Here is a 16,627-nt window from a genome sequence, read left to right as displayed (position 1 = left end):
TGCATTTAATCAATGAGCTCATTATCACTCATGCATTGTCCAACAGGTGTTGAAATAATGGGATTAAAAGGGGAGATCCCTTCAGAAAGACAGAAACAATAGCAAAGACAAAAAAACACTTTTGGAATCTGCTTTTAGTCAACACATAAGGAAAGGGTGCACCGGTCCTGGAAATACTGCAATACCAGGTCAATGCGTGGAGTGGACAGAGCAAGCTCTATTTCCATCTCCCTGTTCTAAAAATCCATTTAATATATGGTCCCCAGATAGGGGACGTATCAGATATTAAACTGATAAGAACAGATACTACACTTGATCTTAGCCAAAAGGCCGAGAAGCGATAACCCGAACGGGCCGCGCGTTGCCCGAGCCTGCCCGATACTGCTGTTCAGCCCTTGCAGCGATTCAGCCTACTTCTAGGCAATTCCATGGGGCCCTGCAGGCTCACACACTCACAGCTACACGGGAGGTGAATAAAGGCCGGAGAGGAAGCCAGACAGGATTTGCTTCTTTTGCTTGCACCACAATGCAGTGCTGAAAGAGGAGGAATCTACATAAAAACGCCTTCCTGGCAACGCCCAAATGCCCTGCTGCCATGCAGATAAACACTGGCAGCGGCAGCAAGTGCATGCCCACAGCCACCCCTTGTTCCTTCACACCTTGTATCAGCTGTAATCCAGTCCAGTCCAGTGCTGCCTGCTGAGCAGCACTGACCAACACTGCCTGGGCCCAGGCTTTTATCTCTGAGGCCCCATTATGATGTCAGAAAGCTGGCTCTGGAATCCTGAGGGCTCCACTATGACACGTGCAAAGTTCCGTCTGAACTTTATATAAGACGGTGAGGCTCAGTCAGTCACTCAGTGTTGCCTGAGAGGGCAACACTGCAACAGCCGGCCGCCAGGCTGTCTTTTTTTTGCACAGCTAGTTGCCTCCAGGAGGCCACAAGAGGGAGACAAGGGACTGCAAAATGGAAAATAGGCATCCACCAACTTTACAGACAACTTCTCCTTGCTCCTACAACCTCCATCCTTGCACAGTTTGTTATTCTTCTAGGTAACATAGTAACAAATCCAAATTGCTGCTCTCTTTGTAGGCAAGCAAGGCTTTGTTGCAACTGCAATTCTTACTTCTTCTTGAAATGTAGGGACGACAGTACATTCCATCACATCCATCTAGTGTACACAGGTAGGTCCATTGTGTTGGGCAGGCGAGCGGGCGGGCTGCTTTATTGGCTGTTTGCTGTTCCCCTACTCCACTCCACTATTTGACTGTTGTGCTGCATCAATCAATCAATCAATCAATCAATCAATCAATCAATCAATCAATCAATCAGTGGCTGGCTCAGGTGCAGCTCTTTAACTTACCTAAAAGGGAGGGCGGAGAGAAGACAAGGAAGGTGAATGAGGTGTTCCAATGTGAAATGCCGGAAACACAGAAACACAGACGACACACAACAAGAGGTGGCAATCTATTCATTAATTGCATTTAATCAATGAGCTCATTATCACTCATGCATTGTCCAACAGGTGTTGAAATAATGGGATTAAAAGGGGAGATCCCTTCAGAAAGACAGAAACAATAGCAAAGACAAAAAAACACTTTTGGAATCTGCTTTTAGTCAACACATAAGGAAAGGGTGCACCGCTCCTGGAAATACTGCAATACCAGGTCAATGCGTGGAGTGGACAGAGCAAGCTCTATTTCCATCTCCCTGTTCTAAAAATCCATTTAATATATGGTCCCCAGATAGGGGACGTATCAGATATTAAACTGATAAGAACAGATACTACACTTGATCTTAGCCAAAAGGCCGAGAAGCGATAACCCGAACGGGCCGCGCGTTGCCCGAGCCTGCCCGATACTGCTGTTCAGCCCTTGCAGCGATTCAGCCTACTTCTAGGCAATTCCATGGGGCCCTGCAGGCTCACACACTCACAGCTACACGGGAGGTGAATAAAGGCCGGAGAGGAAGCCAGACAGGATTTGCTTCTTTTGCTTGCACCACAATGCAGTGCTGAAAGAGGAGGAATCTACATAAAAACGCCTTCCTGGCAACGCCCAAATGCCCTGCTGCCATGCAGATAAACACTGGCAGCGGCAGCAAGTGCATGCCCACAGCCACCCCTTGTTCCTTCACACCTTGTATCAGCTGTAATCCAGTCCAGTCCAGTGCTGCCTGCTGAGCAGCACTGACCAACACTGCCTGGGCCCAGGCTTTTATCTCTGAGGCCCCATTATGATGTCAGAAAGCTGGCTCTGGAATCCTGAGGGCTCCACTATGACACGTGCAAAGTTCCGTCTGAACTTTATATAAGACGGTGAGGCTCAGTCAGTCACTCAGTGTTGCCTGAGAGGGCAACACTGCAACAGCCGGCCGCCAGGCTGTCTTTTTTTTGCACAGCTAGTTGCCTCCAGGAGGCCACAAGAGGGAGACAAGGGACTGCAAAATGGAAAATAGGCATCCACCAACTTTACAGACAACTTCTCCTTGCTCCTACAACCTCCATCCTTGCACAGTTTGTTATTCTTCTAGGTAACATAGTAACAAATCCAAATTGCTGCTCTCTTTGTAGGCAAGCAAGGCTTTGTTGCAACTGCAATTCTTACTTCTTCTTGAAATGTAGGGACGACAGTACATTCCATCACATCCATCTAGTGTACACAGGTAGGTCCATTGTGGCGGGCAGGCGAGCGGGCGGGCTGCTTTATTGGCTGTTTGCTGTTCCCCTACTCCACTCCACTATTTGACTGTTGTGCTGCATCAATCAATCAATCAATCAATCAATCAATCAATCAATCAATCAATCAATCAATCAGTGGCTGGCTCAGGTGCAGCTCTTTAACTTACCTAAAAGGGAGGGCGGAGAGAAGACAAGGAAGGTGAATGAGGTGTTCCAATGTGAAATGCCGGAAACACAGAAACACAGACGACACACAACAAGAGGTGGCAATCTATTCATTAATTGCATTTAATCAATGAGCTCATTATCACTCATGCATTGTCCAACAGGTGTTGAAATAATGGGATTAAAAGGGGAGATCCCTTCAGAAAGACAGAAACAATAGCAAAGACAAAAAACACTTTTGGAATCTGCTTTTAGTCAACACATAAGGAAAGGGTGCACCGGTCCTGGAAATACTGCAATACCAGGTCAATGCGTGGAGTGGACAGAGCAAGCTCTATTTCCATCTCCCTGTTCTAAAAATCCATTTAATATATGGTCCCCAGATAGGGGACGTATCAGATATTAAACTGATAAGAACAGATACTACACTTGATCTTAGCCAAAAGGCCGAGAAGCGATAACCCGAACGGGCCGCGCGTTGCCCGAGCCTGCCCGATACTGCTGTTCAGCCCTTGCAGCGATTCAGCCTACTTCTAGGCAATTCCATGGGGCCCTGCAGGCTCACACACTCACAGCTACACGGGAGGTGAATAAAGGCCGGAGAGGAAGCCAGACAGGATTTGCTTCTTTTGCTTGCACCACAATGCAGTGCTGAAAGAGGAGGAATCTACATAAAAACGCCTTCCTGGCAACGCCCAAATGCCCTGCTGCCATGCAGATAAACACTGGCAGCGGCAGCAAGTGCATGCCCACAGCCACCCCTTGTTCCTTCACACCTTGTATCAGCTGTAATCCAGTCCAGTCCAGTGCTGCCTGCTGAGCAGCACTGACCAACACTGCCTGGGCCCAGGCTTTTATCTCTGAGGCCCCATTATGATGTCAGAAAGCTGGCTCTGGAATCCTGAGGGCTCCACTATGACACGTGCAAAGTTCCGTCTGAACTTTATATAAGACGGTGAGGCTCAGTCAGTCACTCAGTGTTGCCTGAGAGGGCAACACTGCAACAGCCGGCCGCCAGGCTGTCTTTTTTTTGCACAGCTAGTTGCCTCCAGGAGGCCACAAGAGGGAGACAAGGGACTGCAAAATGGAAAATAGGCATCCACCAACTTTACAGACAACTTCTCCTTGCTCCTACAACCTCCATCCTTGCACAGTTTGTTATTCTTCTAGGTAACATAGTAACAAATCCAAATTGCTGCTCTCTTTGTAGGCAAGCAAGGCTTTGTTGCAACTGCAATTCTTACTTCTTCTTGAAATGTAGGGACGACAGTACATTCCATCACATCCATCTAGTGTACACAGGTAGGTCCATTGTGGCGGGCAGGCGAGCGGGCGGGCTGCTTTATTGGCTGTTTGCTGTTCCCCTACTCCACTCCACTATTTGACTGTTGTGCTGCATCAATCAATCAATCAATCAATCAATCAATCAATCAATCAATCAATCAATCAATCAGTGGCTGGCTCAGGTGCAGCTCTTTAACTTACCTAAAAGGGAGGGCGGAGAGAAGACAAGGAAGGTGAATGAGGTGTTCCAATGTGAAATGCCGGAAACACAGAAACACAGACGACACACAACAAGAGGTGGCAATCTATTCATTAATTGCATTTAATCAATGAGCTCATTATCACTCATGCATTGTCCAACAGGTGTTGAAATAATGGGATTAAAAGGGGAGATCCCTTCAGAAAGACAGAAACAATAGCAAAGACAAAAAACACTTTTGGAATCTGCTTTTAGTCAACACATAAGGAAAGGGTGCACCGGTCCTGGAAATACTGCAATACCAGGTCAATGCGTGGAGTGGACAGAGCAAGCTCTATTTCCATCTCCCTGTTCTAAAAATCCATTTAATATATGGTCCCCAGATAGGGGACGTATCAGATATTAAACTGATAAGAACAGATACTACACTTGATCTTAGCCAAAAGGCCGAGAAGCGATAACCCGAACGGGCCGCGCGTTGCCCGAGCCTGCCCGATACTGCTGTTCAGCCCTTGCAGCGATTCAGCCTACTTCTAGGCAATTCCATGGGGCCCTGCAGGCTCACACACTCACAGCTACACGGGAGGTGAATAAAGGCCGGAGAGGAAGCCAGACAGGATTTGCTTCTTTTGCTTGCACCACAATGCAGTGCTGAAAGAGGAGGAATCTACATAAAAACGCCTTCCTGGCAACGCCCAAATGCCCTGCTGCCATGCAGATAAACACTGGCAGCGGCAGCAAGTGCATGCCCACAGCCACCCCTTGTTCCTTCACACCTTGTATCAGCTGTAATCCAGTCCAGTCCAGTGCTGCCTGCTGAGCAGCACTGACCAACACTGCCTGGGCCCAGGCTTTTATCTCTGAGGCCCCATTATGATGTCAGAAAGCTGGCTCTGGAATCCTGAGGGCTCCACTATGACACGTGCAAAGTTCCGTCTGAACTTTATATAAGACGGTGAGGCTCAGTCAGTCACTCAGTGTTGCCTGAGAGGGCAACACTGCAACAGCCGGCCGCCAGGCTGTCTTTTTTTTGCACAGCTAGTTGCCTCCAGGAGGCCACAAGAGGGAGACAAGGGACTGCAAAATGGAAAATAGGCATCCACCAACTTTACAGACAACTTCTCCTTGCTCCTACAACCTCCATCCTTGCACAGTTTGTTATTCTTCTAGGTAACATAGTAACAAATCCAAATTGCTGCTCTCTTTGTAGGCAAGCAAGGCTTTGTTGCAACTGCAATTCTTACTTCTTCTTGAAATGTAGGGACGACAGTACATTCCATCACATCCATCTAGTGTACACAGGTAGGTCCATTGTGGCGGGCAGGCGAGCGGGCGGGCTGCTTTATTGGCTGTTTGCTGTTCCCCTACTCCACTCCACTATTTGACTGTTGTGCTGCAATCAATCAATCAATCAATCAATCAATCAATCAATCAATCAGTGGCTGGCTCAGGTGCAGCTCTTTAACTTACCTAAAAGGGAGGGCGGAGAGAAGACAAGGAAGGTGAATGAGGTGTTCCAATGTGAAATGCCGGAAACACAGAAACACAGACGACACACAACAAGAGGTGGCAATCTATTCATTAATTGCATTTAATCAATGAGCTCATTATCACTCATGCATTGTCCAACAGGTGTTGAAATAATGGGATTAAAAGGGGAGATCCCTTCAGAAAGACAGAAACAATAGCAAAGACAAAAAACACTTTTGGAATCTGCTTTTAGTCAACACATAAGGAAAGGGTGCACCGGTCCTGGAAATACTGCAATACCAGGTCAATGCGTGGAGTGGACAGAGCAAGCTCTATTTCCATCTCCCTGTTCTAAAAATCCATTTAATATATGGTCCCCAGATAGGGGACGTATCAGATATTAAACTGATAAGAACAGATACTACACTTGATCTTAGCCAAAAGGCCGAGAAGCGATAACCCGAACGGGCCGCGCGTTGCCCGAGCCTGCCCGATACTGCTGTTCAGCCCTTGCAGCGATTCAGCCTACTTCTAGGCAATTCCATGGGGCCCTGCAGGCTCACACACTCACAGCTACACGGGAGGTGAATAAAGGCCGGAGAGGAAGCCAGACAGGATTTGCTTCTTTTGCTTGCACCACAATGCAGTGCTGAAAGAGGAGGAATCTACATAAAAACGCCTTCCTGGCAACGCCCAAATGCCCTGCTGCCATGCAGATAAACACTGGCAGCGGCAGCAAGTGCATGCCCACAGCCACCCCTTGTTCCTTCACACCTTGTATCAGCTGTAATACAGTCCAGTCCAGTGCTGCCTGCTGAGCAGCACTGACCAACACTGCCTGGGCCCAGGCTTTTATCTCTGAGGCCCCATTATGATGTCAGAAAGCTGGCTCTGGAATCCTGAGGGCTCCACTATGACACGTGCAAAGTTCCGTCTGAACTTTATATAAGACGGTGAGGCTCAGTCAGTCACTCAGTGTTGCCTGAGAGGGCAACACTGCAACAGCCGGCCGCCAGGCTGTCTTTTTTTTGCACAGCTAGTTGCCTCCAGGAGGCCACAAGAGGGAGACAAGGGACTGCAAAATGGAAAATAGGCATCCACCAACTTTACAGACAACTTCTCCTTGCTCCTACAACCTCCATCCTTGCACAGTTTGTTATTCTTCTAGGTAACATAGTAACAAATCCAAATTGCTGCTCTCTTTGTAGGCAAGCAAGGCTTTGTTGCAACTGCAATTCTTACTTCTTCTTGAAATGTAGGGACGACAGTACATTCCATCACATCCATCTAGTGTACACAGGTAGGTCCATTGTGGCGGGCAGGCGAGCGGGCGGGCTGCTTTATTGGCTGTTTGCTGTTCCCCTACTCCACTCCACTATTTGACTGTTGTGCTGCATCAATCAATCAATCAATCAATCAATCAATCAATCAATCAATCAATCAATCAATCAGTGGCTGGCTCAGGTGCAGCTCTTTAACTTACCTAAAAGGGAGGGCGGAGAGAAGACAAGGAAGGTGAATGAGGTGTTCCAATGTGAAATGCCGGAAACACAGAAACACAGACGACACACAACAAGAGGTGGCAATCTATTCATTAATTGCATTTAATCAATGAGCTCATTATCACTCATGCATTGTCCAACAGGTGTTGAAATAATGGGATTAAAAGGGGAGATCCCTTCAGAAAGACAGAAACAATAGCAAAGACAAAAAACACTTTTGGAATCTGCTTTTAGTCAACACATAAGGAAAGGGTGCACCGGTCCTGGAAATACTGCAATACCAGGTCAATGCGTGGAGTGGACAGAGCAAGCTCTATTTCCATCTCCCTGTTCTAAAAATCCATTTAATATATGGTCCCCAGATAGGGGACGTATCAGATATTAAACTGATAAGAACAGATACTACACTTGATCTTAGCCAAAAGGCCGAGAAGCGATAACCCGAACGGGCCGCGCGTTGCCCGAGCCTGCCCGATACTGCTGTTCAGCCCTTGCAGCGATTCAGCCTACTTCTAGGCAATTCCATGGGGCCCTGCAGGCTCACACACTCACAGCTACACGGGAGGTGAATAAAGGCCGGAGAGGAAGCCAGACAGGATTTGCTTCTTTTGCTTGCACCACAATGCAGTGCTGAAAGAGGAGGAATCTACATAAAAACGCCTTCCTGGCAACGCCCAAATGCCCTGCTGCCATGCAGATAAACACTGGCAGCGGCAGCAAGTGCATGCCCACAGCCACCCCTTGTTCCTTCACACCTTGTATCAGCTGTAATCCAGTCCAGTCCAGTGCTGCCTGCTGAGCAGCACTGACCAACACTGCCTGGGCCCAGGCTTTTATCTCTGAGGCCCCATTATGATGTCAGAAAGCTGGCTCTGGAATCCTGAGGGCTCCACTATGACACGTGCAAAGTTCCGTCTGAACTTTATATAAGACGGTGAGGCTCAGTCAGTCACTCAGTGTTGCCTGAGAGGGCAACACTGCAACAGCCGGCCGCCAGGCTGTCTTTTTTTTGCACAGCTAGTTGCCTCCAGGAGGCCACAAGAGGGAGACAAGGGACTGCAAAATGGATAATAGGCATCCACCAACTTTACAGACAACTTCTCCTTGCTCCTACAACCTCCATCCTTGCACAGTTTGTTATTCTTCTAGGTAACATAGTAACAAATCCAAATTGCTGCTCTCTTTGTAGGCAAGCAAGGCTTTGTTGCAACTGCAATTCTTACTTCTTCTTGAAATGTAGGGACGACAGTACATTCCATCACATCCATCTAGTGTACACAGGTAGGTCCATTGTGGCGGGCAGGCGAGCGGGCGGGCTGCTTTATTGGCTGTTTGCTGTTCCCCTACTCCACTCCACTATTTGACTGTTGTGCTGCATCAATCAATCAATCAATCAATCAATCAATCAATCAATCAATCAGTGGCTGGCTCAGGTGCAGCTCTTTAACTTACCTAAAAGGGAGGGCGGAGAGAAGACAAGGAAGGTGAATGAGGTGTTCCAATGTGAAATGCCGGAAACACAGAAACACAGACGACACACAACAAGAGGTGGCAATCTATTCATTAATTGCATTTAATCAATGAGCTCATTATCACTCATGCATTGTCCAACAGGTGTTGAAATAATGGGATTAAAAGGGGAGATCCCTTCAGAAAGACAGAAACAATAGCAAAGACAAAAAACACTTTTGGAATCTGCTTTTAGTCAACACATAAGGAAAGGGTGCACCGGTCCTGGAAATACTGCAATACCAGGTCAATGCGTGGAGTGGACAGAGCAAGCTCTATTTCCATCTCCCTGTTCTAAAAATCCATTTAATATATGGTCCCCAGATAGGGGACGTATCAGATATTAAACTGATAAGAACAGATACTACACTTGATCTTAGCCAAAAGGCCGAGAAGCGATAACCCGAACGGGCCGCGCGTTGCCCGAGCCTGCCCGATACTGCTGTTCAGCCCTTGCAGCGATTCAGCCTACTTCTAGGCAATTCCATGGGGCCCTGCAGGCTCACACACTCACAGCTACACGGGAGGTGAATAAAGGCCGGAGAGGAAGCCAGACAGGATTTGCTTCTTTTGCTTGCACCACAATGCAGTGCTGAAAGAGGAGGAATCTACATAAAAACGCCTTCCTGGCAACGCCCAAATGCCCTGCTGCCATGCAGATAAACACTGGCAGCGGCAGCAAGTGCATGCCCACAGCCACCCCTTGTTCCTTCACACCTTGTATCAGCTGTAATCCAGTCCAGTCCAGTGCTGCCTGCTGAGCAGCACTGACCAACACTGCCTGGGCCCAGGCTTTTATCTCTGAGGCCCCATTATGATGTCAGAAAGCTGGCTCTGGAATCCTGAGGGCTCCACTATGACACGTGCAAAGTTCCGTCTGAACTTTATATAAGACGGTGAGGCTCAGTCAGTCACTCAGTGTTGCCTGAGAGGGCAACACTGCAACAGCCGGCCGCCAGGCTGTCTTTTTTTTGCACAGCTAGTTGCCTCCAGGAGGCCACAAGAGGGAGACAAGGGACTGCAAAATGGAAAATAGGCATCCACCAACTTTACAGACAACTTCTCCTTGCTCCTACAACCTCCATCCTTGCACAGTTTGTTATTCTTCTAGGTAACATAGTAACAAATCCAAATTGCTGCTCTCTTTGTAGGCAAGCAAGGCTTTGTTGCAACTGCAATTCTTACTTCTTCTTGAAATGTAGGGACGACAGTACATTCCATCACATCCATCTAGTGTACACAGGTAGGTCCATTGTGGCGGGCAGGCGAGCGGGCGGGCTGCTTTATTGGCTGTTTGCTGTTCCCCTACTCCACTCCACTATTTGACTGTTGTGCTGCATCAATCAATCAATCAATCAATCAATCAATCAATCAATCAATCAGTGGCTGGCTCAGGTGCAGCTCTTTAACTTACCTAAAAGGGAGGGCGGAGAGAAGACAAGGAAGGTGAATGAGGTGTTCCAATGTGAAATGCCGGAAACACAGAAACACAGACGACACACAACAAGAGGTGGCAATCTATTCATTAATTGCATTTAATCAATGAGCTCATTATCACTCATGCATTGTCCAACAGGTGTTGAAATAATGGGATTAAAAGGGGAGATCCCTTCAGAAAGACAGAAACAATAGCAAAGACAAAAAACACTTTTGGAATCTGCTTTTAGTCAACACATAAGGAAAGGGTGCACCGGTCCTGGAAATACTGCAATACCAGGTCAATGCGTGGAGTGGACAGAGCAAGCTCTGTTTCCATCTCCCTGTTCTAAAAATCCATTTAATATATGGTCCCCAGATAGGGGACGTATCAGATATTAAACTGATAAGAACAGATACTACACTTGATCTTAGCCAAAAGGCCGAGAAGCGATAACCCGAACGGGCCGCGCGTTGCCCGAGCCTGCCCGATACTGCTGTTCAGCCCTTGCAGCGATTCAGCCTACTTCTAGGCAATTCCATGGGGCCCTGCAGGCTCACACACTCACAGCTACACGGGAGGTGAATAAAGGCCGGAGAGGAAGCCAGACAGGATTTGCTTCTTTTGCTTGCACCACAATGCAGTGCTGAAAGAGGAGGAATCTACATAAAAACGCCTTCCTGGCAACGCCCAAATGCCCTGCTGCCATGCAGATAAACACTGGCAGCGGCAGCAAGTGCATGCCCACAGCCACCCCTTGTTCCTTCACACCTTGTATCAGCTGTAATCCAGTCCAGTCCAGTGCTGCCTGCTGAGCAGCACTGACCAACACTGCCTGGGCCCAGGCTTTTATCTCTGAGGCCCCATTATGATGTCAGAAAGCTGGCTCTGGAATCCTGAGGGCTCCACTATGACACGTGCAAAGTTCCGTCTGAACTTTATATAAGACGGTGAGGCTCAGTCAGTCACTCAGTGTTGCCTGAGAGGGCAACACTGCAACAGCCGGCCGCCAGGCTGTCTTTTTTTTGCACAGCTAGTTGCCTCCAGGAGGCCACAAGAGGGAGACAAGGGACTGCAAAATGGAAAATAGGCATCCACCAACTTTACAGACAACTTCTCCTTGCTCCTACAACCTCCATCCTTGCACAGTTTGTTATTCTTCTAGGTAACATAGTAACAAATCCAAATTGCTGCTCTCTTTGTAGGCAAGCAAGGCTTTGTTGCAACTGCAATTCTTACTTCTTCTTGAAATGTAGGGACGACAGTACATTCCATCACATCCATCTAGTGTACACAGGTAGGTCCATTGTGGCGGGCAGGCGAGCGGGCGGGCTGCTTTATTGGCTGTTTGCTGTTCCCCTACTCCACTCCACTATTTGACTGTTGTGCTGCATCAATCAATCAATCAATCAATCAATCAATCAATCAATCAATCAATCAATCAATCAATCAGTGGCTGGCTCAGGTGCAGCTCTTTAACTTACCTAAAAGGGAGGGCGGAGAGAAGACAAGGAAGGTGAATGAGGTGTTCCAATGTGAAATGCCGGAAACACAGAAACACAGACGACACACAACAAGAGGTGGCAATCTATTCATTAATTGCATTTAATCAATGAGCTCATTATCACTCATGCATTGTCCAACAGGTGTTGAAATAATGGGATTAAAAGGGGAGATCCCTTCAGAAAGACAGAAACAATAGCAAAGACAAAAAACACTTTTGGAATCTGCTTTTAGTCAACACATAAGGAAAGGGTGCACCGGTCCTGGAAATACTGCAATACCAGGTCAATGCGTGGAGTGGACAGAGCAAGCTCTATTTCCATCTCCCTGTTCTAAAAATCCATTTAATATATGGTCCCCAGATAGGGGACGTATCAGATATTAAACTGATAAGAACAGATACTACACTTGATCTTAGCCAAAAGGCCGAGAAGCGATAACCCGAACGGGCCGCGCGTTGCCCGAGCCTGCCCGATACTGCTGTTCAGCCCTTGCAGCGATTCAGCCTACTTCTAGGCAATTCCATGGGGCCCTGCAGGCTCACACACTCACAGCTACACGGGAGGTGAATAAAGGCCGGAGAGGAAGCCAGACAGGATTTGCTTCTTTTGCTTGCACCACAATGCAGTGCTGAAAGAGGAGGAATCTACATAAAAACGCCTTCCTGGCAACGCCCAAATGCCCTGCTGCCATGCAGATAAACACTGGCAGCGGCAGCAAGTGCATGCCCACAGCCACCCCTTGTTCCTTCACACCTTGTATCAGCTGTAATCCAGTCCAGTCCAGTGCTGCCTGCTGAGCAGCACTGACCAACACTGCCTGGGCCCAGGCTTTTATCTCTGAGGCCCCATTATGATGTCAGAAAGCTGGCTCTGGAATCCTGAGGGCTCCACTATGACACGTGCAAAGTTCCGTCTGAACTTTATATAAGACGGTGAGGCTCAGTCAGTCACTCAGTGTTGCCTGAGAGGGCAACACTGCAACAGCCGGCCGCCAGGCTGTCTTTTTTTTGCACAGCTAGTTGCCTCCAGGAGGCCACAAGAGGGAGACAAGGGACTGCAAAATGGAAAATAGGCATCCACCAACTTTACAGACAACTTCTCCTTGCTCCTACAACCTCCATCCTTGCACAGTTTGTTATTCTTCTAGGTAACATAGTAACAAATCCAAATTGCTGCTCTCTTTGTAGGCAAGCAAGGCTTTGTTGCAACTGCAATTCTTACTTCTTCTTGAAATGTAGGGACGACAGTACATTCCATCACATCCATCTAGTGTACACAGGTAGGTCCATTGTGGCGGGCAGGCGAGCGGGCGGGCTGCTTTATTGGCTGTTTGCTGTTCCCCTACTCCACTCCACTATTTGACTGTTGTGCTGCATCAATCAATCAATCAATCAATCAATCAATCAATCAATCAATCAATCAATCAATCAATCAATCAGTGGCTGGCTCAGGTGCAGCTCTTTAACTTACCTAAAAGGGAGGGCGGAGAGAAGACAAGGAAGGTGAATGAGGTGTTCCAATGTGAAATGCCGGAAACACAGAAACACAGACGACACACAACAAGAGGTGGCAATCTATTCATTAATTGCATTTAATCAATGAGCTCATTATCACTCATGCATTGTCCAACAGGTGTTGAAATAATGGGATTAAAAGGGGAGATCCCTTCAGAAAGACAGAAACAATAGCAAAGACAAAAAACACTTTTGGAATCTGCTTTTAGTCAACACATAAGGAAAGGGTGCACCGGTCCTGGAAATACTGCAATACCAGGTCAATGCGTGGAGTGGACAGAGCAAGCTCTATTTCCATCTCCCTGTTCTAAAAATCCATTTAATATATGGTCCCCAGATAGGGGACGTATCAGATATTAAACTGATAAGAACAGATACTACACTTGATCTTAGCCAAAAGGCCGAGAAGCGATAACCCGAACGGGCCGCGCGTTGCCCGAGCCTGCCCGATACTGCTGTTCAGCCCTTGCAGCGATTCAGCCTACTTCTAGGCAATTCCATGGGGCCCTGCAGGCTCACACACTCACAGCTACACGGGAGGTGAATAAAGGCCGGAGAGGAAGCCAGACAGGATTTGCTTCTTTTGCTTGCACCACAATGCAGTGCTGAAAGAGGAGGAATCTACATAAAAACGCCTTCCTGGCAACGCCCAAATGCCCTGCTGCCATGCAGATAAACACTGGCAGCGGCAGCAAGTGCATGCCCACAGCCACCCCTTGTTCCTTCACACCTTGTATCAGCTGTAATCCAGTCCAGTCCAGTGCTGCCTGCTGAGCAGCACTGACCAACACTGCCTGGGCCCAGGCTTTTATCTCTGAGGCCCCATTATGATGTCAGAAAGCTGGCTCTGGAATCCTGAGGGCTCCACTATGACACGTGCAAAGTTCCGTCTGAACTTTATATAAGACGGTGAGGCTCAGTCAGTCACTCAGTGTTGCCTGAGAGGGCAACACTGCAACAGCCGGCCGCCAGGCTGTCTTTTTTTTGCACAGCTAGTTGCCTCCAGGAGGCCACAAGAGGGAGACAAGGGACTGCAAAATGGAAAATAGGCATCCACCAACTTTACAGACAACTTCTCCTTGCTCCTACAACCTCCATCCTTGCACAGTTTGTTATTCTTCTAGGTAACATAGTAACAAATCCAAATTGCTGCTCTCTTTGTAGGCAAGCAAGGCTTTGTTGCAACTGCAATTCTTACTTCTTCTTGAAATGTAGGGACGACAGTACATTCCATCACATCCATCTAGTGTACACAGGTAGGTCCATTGTGGCGGGCAGGCGAGCGGGCGGGCTGCTTTATTGGCTGTTTGCTGTTCCCCTACTCCACTCCACTATTTGACTGTTGTGCTGCATCAATCAATCAATCAATCAATCAATCAATCAATCAATCAATCAGTGGCTGGCTCAGGTGCAGCTCTTTAACTTACCTAAAAGGGAGGGCGGAGAGAAGACAAGGAAGGTGAATGAGGTGTTCCAATGTGAAATGCCGGAAACACAGAAACACAGACGACACACAACAAGAGGTGGCAATCTATTCATTAATTGCATTTAATCAATGAGCTCATTATCACTCATGCATTGTCCAACAGGTGTTGAAATAATGGGATTAAAAGGGGAGATCCCTTCAGAAAGACAGAAACAATAGCAAAGACAAAAAACACTTTTGGAATCTGCTTTTAGTCAACACATAAGGAAAGGGTGCACCGGTCCTGGAAATACTGCAATACCAGGTCAATGCGTGGAGTGGACAGAGCAAGCTCTATTTCCATCTCCCTGTTCTAAAAATCCATTTAATATATGGTCCCCAGATAGGGGACGTATCAGATATTAAACTGATAAGAACAGATACTACACTTGATCTTAGCCAAAAGGCCGAGAAGCGATAACCCGAACGGGCCGCGCGTTGCCCGAGCCTGCCCGATACTGCTGTTCAGCCCTTGCAGCGATTCAGCCTACTTCTAGGCAATTCCATGGGGCCCTGCAGGCTCACACACTCACAGCTACACGGGAGGTGAATAAAGGCCGGAGAGGAAGCCAGACAGGATTTGCTTCTTTTGCTTGCACCACAATGCAGTGCTGAAAGAGGAGGAATCTACATAAAAACGCCTTCCTGGCAACGCCCAAATGCCCTGCTGCCATGCAGATAAACACTGGCAGCGGCAGCAAGTGCATGCCCACAGCCACCCCTTGTTCCTTCACACCTTGTATCAGCTGTAATCCAGTCCAGTCCAGTGCTGCCTGCTGAGCAGCACTGACCAACACTGCCTGGGCCCAGGCTTTTATCTCTGAGGCCCCATTATGATGTCAGAAAGCTGGCTCTGGAATCCTGAGGGCTCCACTATGACACGTGCAAAGTTCCGTCTGAACTTTATATAAGACGGTGAGGCTCAGTCAGTCACTCAGTGTTGCCTGAGAGGGCAACACTGCAACAGCCGGCCGCCAGGCTGTCTTTTTTTTGCACAGCTAGTTGCCTCCAGGAGGCCACAAGAGGGAGACAAGGGACTGCAAAATGGAAAATAGGCATCCACCAACTTTACAGACAACTTCTCCTTGCTCCTACAACCTCCATCCTTGCACAGTTTGTTATTCTTCTAGGTAACATAGTAACAAATCCAAATTGCTGCTCTCTTTGTAGGCAAGCAAGGCTTTGTTGCAACTGCAATTCTTACTTCTTCTTGAAATGTAGGGACGACAGTACATTCCATCACATCCATCTAGTGTACACAGGTAGGTCCATTGTGGCGGGCAGGCGAGCGGGCGGGCTGCTTTATTGGCTGTTTGCTGTTCCCCTACTCCACTCCACTATTTGACTGTTGTGCTGCATCAATCAATCAATCAATCAATCAATCAATCAATCAATCAATCAATCAGTGGCTGGCTCAGGTGCAGCTCTTTAACTTACCTAAAAGGGAGGGCGGAGAGAAGACAAGGAAGGTGAATGAGGTGTTCCAATGTGAAATGCCGGAAACACAGAAACACAGACGACACACAACAAGAGGTGGCAATCTATTCATTAATTGCATTTAATCAATGAGCTCATTATCACTCATGCATTGTCCAACAGGTGTTGAAATAATGGGATTAAAAGGGGAGATCCCTTCAGAAAGACAGAAACAATAGCAAAGACAAAAAACACTTTTGGAATCTGCTTTTAGTCAACACATAAGGAAAGGGTGCACCGGTCCTGGAAATACTGCAATACCAGGTCAATGCGTGGAGTGGACAGAGCAAGCTCTATTTCCATCTCCCTGTTCTAAAAATCCATTTAATATATGGTCCCCAGATAGGGGACGTATCAGATATTAAACTGATAAGAACAGATACTACACTTGATCTTAGCCAAAAGGCCGAGAAGCGATAACCCGAACGGGCCGCGCGTTG

At 47.7% G+C, this 16,627-nt stretch overlaps 12 non-coding genes across 12 annotated transcripts; all 12 read right to left on the bottom strand.

Moving 5' to 3' along the window:
• Positions 1–151: 151 nt before the first annotated feature.
• LOC142716314 (U2 spliceosomal RNA) lies at positions 152–342 on the bottom strand. The gene has a single exon (XR_012871561.1). It is a non-coding gene; the product is annotated as a U2 spliceosomal RNA (small nuclear RNA).
• Positions 343–1,631: 1,289 nt separating this feature from the next.
• On the bottom strand, positions 1,632–1,822 carry LOC142716328 (U2 spliceosomal RNA). Its single transcript, XR_012871574.1, has one exon. It is a non-coding gene; the product is annotated as a U2 spliceosomal RNA (small nuclear RNA).
• A 1,292-nt stretch (positions 1,823–3,114) lies between these two features.
• Positions 3,115–3,305, bottom strand: LOC142716302 (U2 spliceosomal RNA). Its single transcript, XR_012871551.1, has one exon. It is a non-coding gene; the product is annotated as a U2 spliceosomal RNA (small nuclear RNA).
• Positions 3,306–4,597: 1,292 nt separating this feature from the next.
• LOC142716289 (U2 spliceosomal RNA) lies at positions 4,598–4,788 on the bottom strand. The gene has a single exon (XR_012871540.1). It is a non-coding gene; the product is annotated as a U2 spliceosomal RNA (small nuclear RNA).
• Positions 4,789–6,065: 1,277 nt separating this feature from the next.
• Positions 6,066–6,256, bottom strand: LOC142716277 (U2 spliceosomal RNA). Its single transcript, XR_012871529.1, has one exon. It is a non-coding gene; the product is annotated as a U2 spliceosomal RNA (small nuclear RNA).
• Positions 6,257–7,548: 1,292 nt separating this feature from the next.
• On the bottom strand, positions 7,549–7,739 carry LOC142716265 (U2 spliceosomal RNA). The gene has a single exon (XR_012871518.1). It is a non-coding gene; the product is annotated as a U2 spliceosomal RNA (small nuclear RNA).
• A 1,280-nt stretch (positions 7,740–9,019) lies between these two features.
• LOC142716253 (U2 spliceosomal RNA) lies at positions 9,020–9,210 on the bottom strand. The gene has a single exon (XR_012871507.1). It is a non-coding gene; the product is annotated as a U2 spliceosomal RNA (small nuclear RNA).
• A 1,280-nt stretch (positions 9,211–10,490) lies between these two features.
• On the bottom strand, positions 10,491–10,681 carry LOC142716297 (U2 spliceosomal RNA). Its single transcript, XR_012871547.1, has one exon. It is a non-coding gene; the product is annotated as a U2 spliceosomal RNA (small nuclear RNA).
• Positions 10,682–11,977: 1,296 nt separating this feature from the next.
• On the bottom strand, positions 11,978–12,168 carry LOC142716240 (U2 spliceosomal RNA). The gene has a single exon (XR_012871496.1). It is a non-coding gene; the product is annotated as a U2 spliceosomal RNA (small nuclear RNA).
• A 1,300-nt stretch (positions 12,169–13,468) lies between these two features.
• On the bottom strand, positions 13,469–13,659 carry LOC142716228 (U2 spliceosomal RNA). The gene has a single exon (XR_012871485.1). It is a non-coding gene; the product is annotated as a U2 spliceosomal RNA (small nuclear RNA).
• Positions 13,660–14,939: 1,280 nt separating this feature from the next.
• Positions 14,940–15,130, bottom strand: LOC142716216 (U2 spliceosomal RNA). The gene has a single exon (XR_012871474.1). It is a non-coding gene; the product is annotated as a U2 spliceosomal RNA (small nuclear RNA).
• Positions 15,131–16,414: 1,284 nt separating this feature from the next.
• Positions 16,415–16,605, bottom strand: LOC142716204 (U2 spliceosomal RNA). Its single transcript, XR_012871463.1, has one exon. It is a non-coding gene; the product is annotated as a U2 spliceosomal RNA (small nuclear RNA).
• Positions 16,606–16,627: the final 22 nt, after the last annotated feature.

The sequence above is a fragment of the Rhinoderma darwinii genome, unplaced genomic scaffold, assembly GCF_050947455.1.
Source record: "Rhinoderma darwinii isolate aRhiDar2 unplaced genomic scaffold, aRhiDar2.hap1 Scaffold_448, whole genome shotgun sequence".
NCBI classification, from domain to species: Eukaryota; Metazoa; Chordata; class Amphibia; order Anura; family Rhinodermatidae; genus Rhinoderma; species Rhinoderma darwinii.
The sequence above is the reverse complement of the archived record's forward strand: the minus strand, read 5'-3'. Positions and strand labels throughout refer to the sequence as shown.